General features: G+C 38.4%; 32 non-coding genes across 32 annotated transcripts; all 32 read left to right on the top strand.

Annotated features, from left to right (window-relative positions):
- The first annotated feature begins 50 nt into the window (after positions 1-50).
- On the top strand, positions 51-123 carry Trnar-ucg (transfer RNA arginine (anticodon UCG)). Its single transcript has one exon. It is a non-coding gene; the product is annotated as a tRNA-Arg (tRNA).
- A 179-nt stretch (positions 124-302) lies between these two features.
- Trnar-ucg (transfer RNA arginine (anticodon UCG)) lies at positions 303-375 on the top strand. Its single transcript has one exon. It is a non-coding gene; the product is annotated as a tRNA-Arg (tRNA).
- Positions 376-554: 179 nt separating this feature from the next.
- On the top strand, positions 555-627 carry Trnar-ucg (transfer RNA arginine (anticodon UCG)). Its single transcript has one exon. It is a non-coding gene; the product is annotated as a tRNA-Arg (tRNA).
- Positions 628-1,058: 431 nt separating this feature from the next.
- Positions 1,059-1,131, top strand: Trnar-ucg (transfer RNA arginine (anticodon UCG)). The gene has a single exon. It is a non-coding gene; the product is annotated as a tRNA-Arg (tRNA).
- A 431-nt stretch (positions 1,132-1,562) lies between these two features.
- Trnar-ucg (transfer RNA arginine (anticodon UCG)) lies at positions 1,563-1,635 on the top strand. Its single transcript has one exon. It is a non-coding gene; the product is annotated as a tRNA-Arg (tRNA).
- Positions 1,636-1,814: 179 nt separating this feature from the next.
- On the top strand, positions 1,815-1,887 carry Trnar-ucg (transfer RNA arginine (anticodon UCG)). The gene has a single exon. It is a non-coding gene; the product is annotated as a tRNA-Arg (tRNA).
- A 179-nt stretch (positions 1,888-2,066) lies between these two features.
- Positions 2,067-2,139, top strand: Trnar-ucg (transfer RNA arginine (anticodon UCG)). The gene has a single exon. It is a non-coding gene; the product is annotated as a tRNA-Arg (tRNA).
- A 179-nt stretch (positions 2,140-2,318) lies between these two features.
- Positions 2,319-2,391, top strand: Trnar-ucg (transfer RNA arginine (anticodon UCG)). The gene has a single exon. It is a non-coding gene; the product is annotated as a tRNA-Arg (tRNA).
- A 431-nt stretch (positions 2,392-2,822) lies between these two features.
- Trnar-ucg (transfer RNA arginine (anticodon UCG)) lies at positions 2,823-2,895 on the top strand. Its single transcript has one exon. It is a non-coding gene; the product is annotated as a tRNA-Arg (tRNA).
- Positions 2,896-3,074: 179 nt separating this feature from the next.
- Trnar-ucg (transfer RNA arginine (anticodon UCG)) lies at positions 3,075-3,147 on the top strand. The gene has a single exon. It is a non-coding gene; the product is annotated as a tRNA-Arg (tRNA).
- A 179-nt stretch (positions 3,148-3,326) lies between these two features.
- On the top strand, positions 3,327-3,399 carry Trnar-ucg (transfer RNA arginine (anticodon UCG)). The gene has a single exon. It is a non-coding gene; the product is annotated as a tRNA-Arg (tRNA).
- A 179-nt stretch (positions 3,400-3,578) lies between these two features.
- Positions 3,579-3,651, top strand: Trnar-ucg (transfer RNA arginine (anticodon UCG)). The gene has a single exon. It is a non-coding gene; the product is annotated as a tRNA-Arg (tRNA).
- Positions 3,652-3,830: 179 nt separating this feature from the next.
- Positions 3,831-3,903, top strand: Trnar-ucg (transfer RNA arginine (anticodon UCG)). Its single transcript has one exon. It is a non-coding gene; the product is annotated as a tRNA-Arg (tRNA).
- A 179-nt stretch (positions 3,904-4,082) lies between these two features.
- Trnar-ucg (transfer RNA arginine (anticodon UCG)) lies at positions 4,083-4,155 on the top strand. Its single transcript has one exon. It is a non-coding gene; the product is annotated as a tRNA-Arg (tRNA).
- A 431-nt stretch (positions 4,156-4,586) lies between these two features.
- Positions 4,587-4,659, top strand: Trnar-ucg (transfer RNA arginine (anticodon UCG)). Its single transcript has one exon. It is a non-coding gene; the product is annotated as a tRNA-Arg (tRNA).
- A 179-nt stretch (positions 4,660-4,838) lies between these two features.
- Positions 4,839-4,911, top strand: Trnar-ucg (transfer RNA arginine (anticodon UCG)). The gene has a single exon. It is a non-coding gene; the product is annotated as a tRNA-Arg (tRNA).
- A 179-nt stretch (positions 4,912-5,090) lies between these two features.
- On the top strand, positions 5,091-5,163 carry Trnar-ucg (transfer RNA arginine (anticodon UCG)). The gene has a single exon. It is a non-coding gene; the product is annotated as a tRNA-Arg (tRNA).
- A 431-nt stretch (positions 5,164-5,594) lies between these two features.
- On the top strand, positions 5,595-5,667 carry Trnar-ucg (transfer RNA arginine (anticodon UCG)). Its single transcript has one exon. It is a non-coding gene; the product is annotated as a tRNA-Arg (tRNA).
- A 179-nt stretch (positions 5,668-5,846) lies between these two features.
- Positions 5,847-5,919, top strand: Trnar-ucg (transfer RNA arginine (anticodon UCG)). The gene has a single exon. It is a non-coding gene; the product is annotated as a tRNA-Arg (tRNA).
- A 179-nt stretch (positions 5,920-6,098) lies between these two features.
- On the top strand, positions 6,099-6,171 carry Trnar-ucg (transfer RNA arginine (anticodon UCG)). Its single transcript has one exon. It is a non-coding gene; the product is annotated as a tRNA-Arg (tRNA).
- A 179-nt stretch (positions 6,172-6,350) lies between these two features.
- Trnar-ucg (transfer RNA arginine (anticodon UCG)) lies at positions 6,351-6,423 on the top strand. The gene has a single exon. It is a non-coding gene; the product is annotated as a tRNA-Arg (tRNA).
- A 179-nt stretch (positions 6,424-6,602) lies between these two features.
- Positions 6,603-6,675, top strand: Trnar-ucg (transfer RNA arginine (anticodon UCG)). Its single transcript has one exon. It is a non-coding gene; the product is annotated as a tRNA-Arg (tRNA).
- Positions 6,676-6,854: 179 nt separating this feature from the next.
- On the top strand, positions 6,855-6,927 carry Trnar-ucg (transfer RNA arginine (anticodon UCG)). Its single transcript has one exon. It is a non-coding gene; the product is annotated as a tRNA-Arg (tRNA).
- A 431-nt stretch (positions 6,928-7,358) lies between these two features.
- On the top strand, positions 7,359-7,431 carry Trnar-ucg (transfer RNA arginine (anticodon UCG)). The gene has a single exon. It is a non-coding gene; the product is annotated as a tRNA-Arg (tRNA).
- A 179-nt stretch (positions 7,432-7,610) lies between these two features.
- Trnar-ucg (transfer RNA arginine (anticodon UCG)) lies at positions 7,611-7,683 on the top strand. The gene has a single exon. It is a non-coding gene; the product is annotated as a tRNA-Arg (tRNA).
- Positions 7,684-7,862: 179 nt separating this feature from the next.
- On the top strand, positions 7,863-7,935 carry Trnar-ucg (transfer RNA arginine (anticodon UCG)). The gene has a single exon. It is a non-coding gene; the product is annotated as a tRNA-Arg (tRNA).
- A 179-nt stretch (positions 7,936-8,114) lies between these two features.
- Trnar-ucg (transfer RNA arginine (anticodon UCG)) lies at positions 8,115-8,187 on the top strand. Its single transcript has one exon. It is a non-coding gene; the product is annotated as a tRNA-Arg (tRNA).
- A 179-nt stretch (positions 8,188-8,366) lies between these two features.
- On the top strand, positions 8,367-8,439 carry Trnar-ucg (transfer RNA arginine (anticodon UCG)). The gene has a single exon. It is a non-coding gene; the product is annotated as a tRNA-Arg (tRNA).
- Positions 8,440-8,618: 179 nt separating this feature from the next.
- On the top strand, positions 8,619-8,691 carry Trnar-ucg (transfer RNA arginine (anticodon UCG)). The gene has a single exon. It is a non-coding gene; the product is annotated as a tRNA-Arg (tRNA).
- A 431-nt stretch (positions 8,692-9,122) lies between these two features.
- On the top strand, positions 9,123-9,195 carry Trnar-ucg (transfer RNA arginine (anticodon UCG)). The gene has a single exon. It is a non-coding gene; the product is annotated as a tRNA-Arg (tRNA).
- Positions 9,196-9,374: 179 nt separating this feature from the next.
- Positions 9,375-9,447, top strand: Trnar-ucg (transfer RNA arginine (anticodon UCG)). The gene has a single exon. It is a non-coding gene; the product is annotated as a tRNA-Arg (tRNA).
- Positions 9,448-9,626: 179 nt separating this feature from the next.
- On the top strand, positions 9,627-9,699 carry Trnar-ucg (transfer RNA arginine (anticodon UCG)). The gene has a single exon. It is a non-coding gene; the product is annotated as a tRNA-Arg (tRNA).
- The last annotated feature ends 94 nt before the right edge of the window (positions 9,700-9,793 follow it).

The following is a 9,793-nucleotide window of genomic DNA, read 5'->3' as shown; positions in this document are numbered from 1 at the left end:
TTTAGATGCCCTCATATATTTTCATCCTGTTTTCTTTCGTATACCAATGTGGCCGCGTGGCCTAATGGATAAGGCGTCTGACTTCGAATCAGAAGATTGCGAGTTCGGGTCTCGTCGTGGTCGAATTGTTTTGTCGTGATCATTCTTTTATATTAAACGAAACAACTTAAACCTGTTAATCATGAGTATGTTGCGTTTAACATGTGAATTATTTTTCGATGCTGATTTCTACCATAATTTCTACTTCGGTTGTTTAGATGCCCTCATATATTTTCATCCTGTTTTCTTTCACACATCGATGTGGCCGCGCGGCCTAAAGGATAAGGCGTCTGACTTCGAATCAGAAGATTGCGAGTTCGAGTCTCGTCGTGGTCGAATTGTTTTGTCGTGATCATTCTTTTATATTAAACGAAACAACTTCCACCTGTTAATCATGAGTATGTTGCGTTTAACATGTGAATTATTTTTCGATGCTGATTTCTACCATAATTTCTACTTCGGTTGTTTAGATGCCCTCATATATTTTCATCCTGTTTTCTTTCACACATCGATGTGGCCGCGTGGCCTAATGGATAAGGCGTCTGACTTCGAATCAGAAGATTGCGAGTTCGAGTCTCGTCGTGGTCGAATTGTTTTGTCGTGATCATTCTTTTATATTAAACGAAACAACTTAAACCTGTTAATCATGAGTATGTTGCGTTTAACATGTGAATTATTTTTCGATGCTGATTTCTACCATAATTTCTACTTCGGTTGTTTAGATGCCCTCATATATTTTCATCCTGTTTTCTTTCACACATCGATGTGGCAACGTGGCCTAATGGATAAGGCGTCTGACTTCGAATCAGAAGATTGCGAATTCGAGTCTCGTCGTGGTCGAATTGTTTTGTCGTGATCATTCTTTTATATTAAACGAAACAACTTAAACCTGTTAATCATGAGTATGTTGCGTTTAACATGTGAATTATTTTTCGATGCTGATTTCTACCATAATTTCTGCTCCGGTTGTTTAGATGCCCTCATATATTTTCATCCTGTTTTCTTTCGTATACCAATGTGGCCGCGTGGCCTAATGGATAAGGCGTCTGACTTCGAATCAGATGATTGCGAGTTCGGGTCTCGTCGTGGTCGAATTGTTTTGTCGTGATCATTCTTTTATATTAAACGAAACAACTTCCACCTGTTAATCATGAGTATGTTGCGTTTAACATGTGAATTATTTTTCGATGCTGATTTCTACCATAATTTCTACTTCGGTTGTTTAGATGCCCTCATATATTTTCATCCTGTTTTCTTTCGCACATCGATGTGGCCGCTTGGCCTAACGGATAAGGCGTCTTACTTCGAATCAGAAGGTTGCGAGTTCGAGTCTGGTCGTGGTCGAATAGTTTTGTCGTGATCATTCTTTTATATTAAACGAAACAACTTCCACCTGTTAATCAGTAGTATGTTGCGTTTAACATGTGAATTATTTTTCGATGCTGATTTCTACCATAATTTCTACTTCGGTTGTTTAGATGCCCTCATATATTTTCATCCTGTTTTCTTTCTTATATTGATGTGGCCGCGTGGCCTAATGGATAAGGCGTCTGACTTCGAATCAGAAGATTGCGAGTTCGAGTCTCGTCGTGGTCGAATTGTTTTGTCGTGATCATTCTTTTATATTAAACGCCACAACTTAAACCTGTTAATCATGAGTATGTTGCGTTTAACATGTGAATTATTTTTCGATGCTGATTTCTACCACAATTTCTGCTCCGGTTGTTTAGATGCCCTCATATATTTTCATCCTGTTTTCTTTCGTATACCAATGTGGCCGCGTGGCCTAATGGATAAGGCGTCTGACTTCGAATCAGAAGATTGCGAGTTCGAGTCTCGTCGTGGTCGAATTGTTTTGTCGTGATCATTCTTTTATATTAAACGAAACAACTTAAACCTGTTAATCATGAGTATGTTGCGTTTAACATGTGAATTATTTTTCGATGCTGATTTCTACCATAATTTCTACTTCGGTTGTTTAGATGCCCTCATATATTTTCATCCTGTTTTCTTTCACACATCGATGTGGCAACGTGGCCTAATGGATAAGGCGTCTGACTTCGAATCAGAAGATTGCGAGTTCGAGTCTCGTCGTGGTCGAATTGTTTTGTCGTGATCATTCTTTTATATTAAACGAAACAACTTAAACCTGTTAATCATGAGTATGTTGCGTTTAACATGTGAATTATTTTTCGATGCTGATTTCTACCATAATTTCTGCTCCGGTTGTTTAGATGCCCTCATATATTTTCATCCTGTTTTCTTTCGTATACCAATGTGGCCGCGTGGCCTAATGGATAAGGCGTCTGACTTCGAATCAGATGATTGCGAGTTCGGGTCTCGTCGTGGTCGAATTGTTTTGTCGTGATCATTCTTTTATATTAAACGAAACAACTTCCACCTGTTAATCATGAGTATGTTGCGTTTAACATGTGAATTATTTTTCGATGCTGATTTCTACCATAATTTCTACTTCGGTTGTTTAGATGCCCTCATATATTTTCATCCTGTTTTCTTTCGCACATCGATGTGGCCGCTTGGCCTAACGGATAAGGCGTCTTACTTCGAATCAGAAGGTTGCGAGTTCGAGTCTGGTCGTGGTCGAATAGTTTTGTCGTGATCATTCTTTTATATTAAACGAAACAACTTCCACCTGTTAATCAGTAGTATGTTGCGTTTAACATGTGAATTATTTTTCGATGCTGATTTCTACCATAATTTCTACTTCGGTTGTTTAGATGCCCTCATATATTTTCATCCTGTTTTCTTTCTTATATTGATGTGGCCGCGTGGCCTAATGGATAAGGCGTCTGACTTCGAATCAGAAGATTGCGAGTTCGAGTCTCGTCGTGGTCGAATTGTTTTGTCGTGATCATTCTTTTATATTAAACGAAACAACTTAAACCTGTTAATCATGAGTATGTTGCGTTTAACATGTGAATTATTTTTCGATGCTGATTTCTACGATAATTTCTACTTCGGTGGTTTAGATGCCCTCATATATTTTCATCCTGTTTTCTTTCGTATACCAATGTGGCCGCGTGGCCTAATGGATAAGGCGTCTGACTTCGAATCAGAAGATTGCGAGTTCGAGTCTCGTCGTGGTCGAATTGTTTTGTCGTGATCATTCTTTTATATTAAACGCCACAACTTAAACCTGTTAATCATGAGTATGTTGCGTTTAACATGTGAATTATTTTTCGATGCTGATTTCTACCACAATTTCTGCTCCGGTTGTTTAGATGCCCTCATATATTTTCATCCTGTTTTCTTTCGTATACCAATGTGGCCGCGTGGCCTAATGGATAAGGCGTCTGACTTCGAATCAGAAGATTGCGAGTTCGAGTCTCGTCGTGGTCGAATTGTTTTGTCGTGATCATTCTTTTATATTAAACGAAACAACTTAAACCTGTTAATCATGAGTATGTTGCGTTTAACATGTGAATTATTTTTCGATGCTGATTTCTACCATAATTTCTACTTCGGTTGTTTAGATGCCCTCATATATTTTCATCCTGTTTTCTTTCACACATAGATGTGGCCGCGTGGCCTAATGGATAAGGCGTCTGACTTCGAATCAGAAGATTGGGAGTTCGAGTCTCGTCGTGGTCAAATTGTTTTGTCGTGATCATTCTTTTATATTAAACGAAACAACTTAAACCTGTTAATCATGAGTATGTTGCGTTTAACATGTGAATTATTTTTCGATGCTGATTTCTACGATAATTTCTACTTCGGTGGTTTAGATGCCCTCATATATTTTCCTCCTGTTTTCTTTCGTATATTGATGTGGCCGCGTGGCCTAATGGATAAGGCGTCTGACTTCGAATCAGAAGATTGCGAGTTCGAGTCTCGTCGTGGTCAAATTGTTTTGTCGTGATCATTCTTTTATATTAAACGAAACAACTTAAACCTGTTAATCATGAGTATGTTGCGTTTAACATGTGAATTATTTTTCGATGCTGATTTCTACCATAATTTCTACTTCGGTTGTTTAGATGCCCTCATATATTTTCATCCTGTTTTCTTTCGTATACCAATGTGGCCGCGTGGCCTAATGGATAATGCGTCTGACTTCGAATCAGAAGATTGCGAGTTCGAGTCTCGTCGTGGTCGAATTGTTTTGTCGTGATCATTCTTTTATATTAAACGAAACAACTTAAACCTGTTAATCATGAGTATGTTGCGTTTAACATGTGAATTATTTTTCGATGCTGATTTCTACCATAATTTCTACTTCGGTTGTTTAGATGCCCTCATATATTTTCATCCTGTTTTCTTTCGCACATCGATGTTGCCGCGTGGCCTAATGGATAAGGCGTCTAACTTCGAATCAGAAGATTGCGAGTTCGAGTCTCGTCGTGGTCGAATTGTTTTGTCGTGATCATTCTTTTATATTAAACGAAACAACTTAAACCTGTTAATCATGAGTATGTTGCGTTTAACATGTGAATTATTTTTCGATGCTGATTTCTACGATAATTTCTACTTCGGTGGTTTAGATGCCCTCATATATTTTCCTCCTGTTTTCTTTCGTATATTGATGTGGCCGCGTGGCCTAATGGATAAGGCGTCTGACTTCGAATCAGAAGATTGCGAGTTCGAGTCTCGTCGTGGTCAAATTGTTTTGTCGTGATCATTCTTTTATATTAAACGAAACAACTTAAACCTGTTAATCATGAGTATGTTGCGTTTAACATGTGAATTATTTTTCGATGCTGATTTCTACCATAATTTCTACTTCGGTTGTTTAAAGGCCCCCATATATTTTCATCCTGTTTTCTTTCGTATACCAATGTGGCCGCGTGGCCTAATGGATAAGGCGTCTGACTTCGAATCAGAAGATTGCGAGTTCGAGTCTCGTCGTGGTCGAATTGTTTTGTCGTGATCATTCTTTTATATTAAACGAAACAACTTCCACCTGTTAATCATGAGTATGTTGCGTTTAACATGTGAATTATTTTTCGATGCTGATTTCTACCATAATTTCTGCTCCGGTTGTTTAGATGCCCTCATATATTTTCATCCTGTTTTCTTTCGTATACCAATGTGGCCGCGTGGCCTAATGGATAAGGCGTCTGACTTCGAATCAGAAGATTGCGAGTTCGAGTCTCGTCGTGGTCGAATTGTTTTGTCGTGATCATTCTTTTATATTAAACGAAACAACTTAAACCTGTTAATCATGAGTATGTTGCGTTTAACATGTGAATTATTTTTCGATGCTGATTTCTACCATAATTTCTACTTCGGTTGTTTAGATGCCCTCATATATTTTCATCCTGTTTTCTTTCGCACATCGATGTTGCCGCGTGGCCTAATGGATAAGGCGTCTAACTTCGAATCAGAAGATTGCGAGTTCGAGTCTCGTCGTGGTCGAATTGTTTTGTCGTGATCATTCTTTTATATTAAACGAAACAACTTCAACCTGTTAATCATGAGTATGTTGCGTTTAACATGTGAATTATTTTTCGATGCTGATTTCTACCATAATTTCTACTTCGGTTGTTTAGATGCCCTCATATATTTTCATCCTGTTTTCTTTCGTATACCAATGTGGCCGCGTGGCCTAATGGATAAGGCGTCTGACTTCGAATCAGAAGATTGCGAGTTCGAGTCTCGTCGTGGTCGAATTGTTTTGTCGTGATCATTCTTTTATATTAAACGAAACAACTTAAACCTGTTAATCATGAGTATGTTGCGTTTAACATGTGAATTATTTTTCGATGCTAATTTCTACCACAATTTCTGCTCCGGTTGTTTAGATGCCCTCATATATTTTCATCCTGTTTTCTTTCGCGCTTCGATGTGGCCGCGTGGCCTAATGGATAAGGCATCTGACTTCGAATCAGAAGATTGCGAGTTCGAGTCTCGTCGTGGTCGGATTGTTTTGTCGTGATCATTCTTTTATATTAAACGAAACAACTTAAACCTGTTAATCATGAGTATGTTGCGTTTAACATGTGAATTATTTTTCGATGCTGATTTCTACCATAATTTCTACTTCGGTTGTTTAGATGCCCTCATATATTGTCATCCTGTTTTCTTTCACACATCGATGTGGCCGCGTGGCCTAATGGATAAGGCGTCTGACTTCGAATCAGAAGATTGCGAGTTCGAGTCTCGTCGTGGTCGAATTGTTTTGTCGTGATCATTCTTTTATATTAAACGAAACAACTTAAACCTGTTAATCATGAGTATGTTGCGTTTAACATGTGAATTATTTTTCGATGCTGATTTCTACCATAATTTCTACTTCGGTTGTTTAGATGCCCTAATATATTTTAATCCTGTTTTCTTTCACACATCGATGTGGCCGCGTGGCCTAATGGATAAGGCGTCTGACTTCGAATCAGAAGATTGCGAGTTCGAGTCTCGTCGTGGTCGAATTGTTTTGTCGTGATCATTCTTTTATATTAAACGAAACAACTTAAACCTGTTAATCATGAGTATGTTGCGTTTAACATGTGAATTATTTTTCGATGCTGATTTCTACCATAATTTCTACTTCGGTTGTTTAGATGCCCTCATATATTTTCATCCTGTTTTCTTTCACACGTCGATGTGGCCGCGTGGCCTAATGGATAAGGCGTCTGACTTCGAATCAGAAGATTGCGAGTTCGAGTCTCGTCGTGGTCGAATTGTTTTGTCGTGATCATTCTTTTATATTAAACGAAACAACTTAAACCTGTTAATCATGAGTATGTTGCGTTTAACATGTGAATTATTTTTCGATGCTGATTTCTACCATAATTTCTGCTCCGGTTGTTTAGATGCCCTCATATATTTTCATCCTGTTTTCTTTCGTATACCAATGTGGCCGCGTGGCCTAATGGATAAGGCGTCTGACTTCGAATCAGAAGATTGCGAGTTCGAGTCTCGTCGTGGTCGAATTGTTTTGTCGTGATCATTCTTTTATATTAAACGAAACAACTTAAACCTGTTAATCATGAGTATGTTGCGTTTAACATGTGAATTATTTTTCGATGCTGATTTCTACCATAATTTCTACTTCGGTTGTTTAGATGCCCTCATATATTTTCATCCTGTTTTCTTTCGCACATCGATGTGGCCGCGTGGCCTAATGGATAAGGCGTCTAACTTCGAATCAGAAGATTGCGAGGTCGAGTCTCGTCGTGGTCGAATTGTTTTGTCGTGATCATTCTTTTATATTAAACGAAACAACTTCAACCTGTTAATCATGAGTATGTTGCGTTTAACATGTGAATTATTTTTCGATGCTGATTTCTACCATAATTTCTACTTCGGTTGTTTAGATGCCCTCATATATTTTCATCCTGTTTTCTTTCGTATACCAATGTGGCCGCGTGGCCTAATGGATAAGGCGTCTGACTTCGAATCAGAAGATTGCGAGTTCGAGTCTCGTCGTGGTCGAATTGTTTTGTCGTGATCATTCTTTTATATTAAACGAAACAACTTAAACCTGTTAATCATGAGTATGTTGCGTTTAACATGTGAATTATTTTTCGATGCTAATTTCTACCACAATTTCTGCTCCGGTTGTTTAGATGCCCTCATATATTTTCATCCTGTTTTCTTTCGCGCATCGATGTGGCCGCGTGGCCTAATGGATAAGGCATCTGACTTCGAATCAGAAGATTGCGAGTTCGAGTCTCGTCGTGGTCGGATTGTTTTGTCGTGATCATTCTTTTATATTAAACGAAACAACTTAAACCTGTTAATCATGAGTATGTTGCGTTTAACATGTGAATTATTTTTCGATGCTGATTTCTACCATAATTTCTACTTCGGTTGTTTAGATGCCCTCATATATTGTCATCCTGTTTTCTTTCACACATCGATGTGGCCGCGTGGCCTAATGGATAAGGCGTCTGACTTCGAATCAGAAGATTGCGAGTTCGAGTCTCGTCGTGGTCGAATTGTTTTGTCGTGATCATTCTTTTATATTAAACGAAACAACTTAAACCTGTTAATCATGAGTATGTTGCGTTTAACATGTGAATTATTTTTCGATGCTGATTTCTACCATAATTTCTACTTCGGTTGTTTAGATGCCCTAATATATTTTAATCCTGTTTTCTTTCACACATCGATGTGGCCGCGTGGCCTAATGGATAAGGCGTCTGACTTCGAATCAGAAGATTGCGAGTTCGAGTCTCGTCGTGGTCGAATTGTTTTGTCGTGATCATTCTTTTATATTAAACGAAACAACTTAAACCTGTTAATCATGAGTATGTTGCGTTTAACATGTGAATTATTTTTCGATGCTGATTTCTACCATAATTTCTACTTCGGTTGTTTAGATGCCCTCATATATTTTCATCCTGTTTTCTTTCACACGTCGATCTGGCCGCGTGGCCTAATGGATAAGGCGTCTGACTTCGAATCAGAAGATTGCGAGTTCGAGTCTCGTCGTGGTCGAATTGTTTTGTCGTGATCATTCTTTTATATTAAACGAAACAACTTAAACCTGTTAATCATGAGTATGTTGCGTTTAACATGTGAATTATTTTTCGATGCTGATTTCTACCATAATTTCTGCTCCGGTTGTTTAGATGCCCTCATATATTTTCATCCTGTTTTCTTTCGTACACCAATGTGGCCGCGTGGCCTAATGGATAAGGCGTCTGACTTCGAATCAGATGATTGCGAGTTCGGGTCTCGTCGTGGTCGAATTGTTTTGTCGTGATCATTCTTTTATATTAAACGAAACAACTTCCACCTGTTAATCATGAGTATGTTGCGTTTAACATGTGAATTATTTTTCGATGCTGATTTCTACCATAATTTCTACTTCGGTTGTTTAGATGCCCTCATATATTTTCATCCTGTTTTCTTTCGCACATCGATGTGGCCGCTTGGCCTAACGGATAAGGCGTCTTACTTCGAATCAGAAGGTTGCGAGTTCGAGTCTCGTCGTGGTCGAATTTTTTTGTCGTGATCATTCTTTTATATTAAACGAAACAACTTAAACCTGTTAATCATGAGTATGTTGCGTTTAACATGTGAATTATTTTTCGATGCTGATTTCTACCATAATTTCTACTTCGGTTGTTTAGAGGCCCTCATATATTTTCATCCTGTTTTCTTTCGTATACCAATGTGGCCGCGTGGCCTAATGGATAAGGCGTCTGACTTCGAATCAGAAGATTGCGAGTTCGAGTCTCGTCGTGGTCGAATTGTTTTGTCGTGATCATTCTTTTATATTAAACGAATCAACTTAAACCTGTTAATCATGAGTATGTTGCGTTTAACATGTGAATTATTTTTCGATGCTGATTTCTACGATAATTTCTACTTCGGTGGTTTAGATGCCCTCATATATTTTCATCCTGGTTTCTGTCGTATATTGATGTGGCCGCGTGGCCTAATGGATAAGGCGTCTGACTTCGAATCAGAAGATTGCGAGTTCGAGTCTCGTCGTGGTCGAATTGTTTTGTCGTGATCATTCTTTTATATTAAACGAAACAACTTCAACCTGTTAATCATGAGTATGTTGCGTTTAACATGTGAATTATTTTTCGATGCTGATTTCTACCATAATTTCTACTTCGGTTGTTTAGATGCCCTCATATATTTTCATCCTGTTTTCTTTCGCACATCGGTGTGGCCGCGTGGCCTAACGGATAAGGCGTCTGACTTCGAATCAGAAGATTGCGAGTTCGAGTCTCGTCGTGGTCGAATTGTTTTGTCGTGATCATTCTTTTATATTAAACGAAACAACTTAAACCTGTTAATCATGAGTATGTTGCGTTTAACATGTGAATTATTTTTC

This window comes from Euprymna scolopes, chromosome 11 (genome assembly GCF_053919585.1).
Source record: "Euprymna scolopes isolate OS-2025 chromosome 11, ASM5391958v1, whole genome shotgun sequence".
NCBI classification, from domain to species: domain Eukaryota; kingdom Metazoa; phylum Mollusca; class Cephalopoda; order Sepiida; family Sepiolidae; genus Euprymna; species Euprymna scolopes.
The sequence above is the reverse complement of the archived record's forward strand: the minus strand, read 5'-3'. Positions and strand labels throughout refer to the sequence as shown.